Raw genomic sequence first — 2,301 nt, 5'->3', positions numbered from 1 at the left:
TTAAAAACATTGTTTTATAGACATCAATTTGAATGGCATGGTAGGATAACCATTTTCAAGCATTCTGGAATAGAATGTAAATTGGCAAAGGCTTTTGGAAGGGTAATTTGGTAGTAACCCTTTCAGTTGCAGATGTCTTTCCAGGTATGTAACATTTTGAGTAAATCGTTCCCATAATTGTAGCTAACATACTGGTAAGAGAGGTACATAGGAATAAAATATTCCAAAATCCATTATTTGTCAGTGATGAACATAGTGCTGATGGATGGAAATGTTACAACTGACTGTATTTCAAATTTGGAGACATGTTGTTATTTATAACAATGGTGAGATTCAGAAAGATTGTTTCTTCAGTAAATCTGAGGTCATTGATTGTCTGGCAAGGGCTAATTCACATTCCTGAGCACAAAGCGTACTTTGACACCTCTGAAGAACTTCGCATTCCCTTGACTGGGTATTTTCTCTCCTCCTATTCTTGAATTGCCAGAATCTTACTCATATTGCAAGGTCAAACTTGAAAGCTCTCTCCTCTACAGAGTCTGCCTTGAATTATCCCCCAAGGAAGACATGAATCATCCTCCGTCTTTCTTTCTTTGGCTGTGTGGCTGGTTATTTAATAGTATGGTTATTACATTGTCTTATTGTCAGCTTGTCACGCAGCTGTCTCCCTGGATAAGCCACATAAGTCTTTCAAACTCTAGAATCATATTTTAAGGATCCTTTGGTGCCAATGACAAACACAGATTGGAAAATTAGGAGCTGAAAATTGAGTGACTGCAGGTATTTTTATTAAATGACTTAATTACACTCCAACCTTACTAAAAATAATTATGCTGCCTTATAATGTTAATATTAAACTGAATAACAGTTTAGATTAGGCTTATCAAATGTTTACTCTATGCCAGGCATTCTCCTAAATAATACATAAAACTTTCATATATTTGTCTAACTTTATCATTTGAATTAGCTCAGGCTAAGAGGAATTACCACCATGTGTCTATCATATGGTGGTGGCTGGCATGTTGCTGTGATCCTGAAAGCTATGTCAAAGGCATTTCAAATGTGATCTGGGCCATCCAAAGTGAACAGGTTTCAGTGGAACTTCCAGACTAAGAAGAAATTGGTTATCCACTTCAGAGAAGTTAGTTGCTAAAAACCATATGCATAGAATCCGAGTGGCTACCTAATGAAGAAGAGCAGAATCTTGTCAGAGATGGTGCCAGAAGACGAGACTTTCAGGTCAGAAAACATGCCAAATATGGCTGAGAAAGAACTGCCCAAGCAACTCACTCTCAAGTCAACCAGTAGGACAGGGTAGAACTTCCTCCATTAGTTTCCATGACTGTAACTATTTATGGGAATAGGAAGATCCATCCTTCTCCTGAGGAGCTGCTGATGTTTTGAAACTGCTGATGTGGTGATTAGCAGCCCAAGAGGTAACCCCTAGGTCGCCAAGTCTCCTGTCAATTTAAAGTAGACAATCATGATGTGAGTGGAGTAAAGCCTGTGGGAAGAAAGCCACCAGAACCTTCATTTGCTGTTAGGTTATGTCTCAATTGAGAAGAAACAACTGCAACATCGACTGATAATGAGAACTTTGGATAGATCAAGTATGAACCTAGGAAAATCGGAAGCTGTCAAAATGAAATGGAACATGTTAAAATCAGTATCCTGGTACTAGGGAGTAGAAACAGACTGGTATTGGCCATAGTGATTCAGAAAAATCCTATGGTTTACTCTGCTGGGAGTGACACAAGCAAGAAGAATGGCATTGCTTTCACCATGGAAATTTCAAGATCAGTTTTGAATTACAGTTTTGTCTGTGTGATAGGATGATATCTATTTACTTTCAAGAAAGTCCAATCAATACAACTACTATGAAAATTTATGCACCAACCACCAATGCTAGTGATTAAAATTTTGAAGATGCAATTAAGCTGCATTGATAATTATTGGTGATTGCAATGCTGAAGTAGGAAACAAAGAATAAGAAACAGTAGTTGGGAAATACAGTCTTGATAGAAATAAACCTAGAGATCACATGACAGAATTTTTCAAATACATTCTTTCAACGCAAATGGTGATTATACACATGGACTTCAGAGAAGTCAAATTGAGTATATCTGTGGAAAGAGAGAATGGAGTAGCTCAATGTCAGCAGTTTAGGGGCTGACTGTGGAACAGCCCTCCAATTGCTCATATGTAAGTTCAGGTTGATGTTGAAGAAAATAAAAACAAGTCCACAAGAGCTAAAATGTATCTTTGAGTCTATCCTACCTAAATTTTGAGACCACCTCTAGA

Source organism: Echinops telfairi, unplaced genomic scaffold (genome assembly GCF_000313985.2).
Source record: "Echinops telfairi isolate 266 unplaced genomic scaffold, ASM31398v2 ScPeMD7_443;HRSCAF=831, whole genome shotgun sequence".
NCBI lineage: Eukaryota > Metazoa > Chordata > Mammalia > Afrosoricida > Tenrecidae > Echinops > Echinops telfairi.
Note: the sequence above shows the minus strand (reverse complement) of the source record.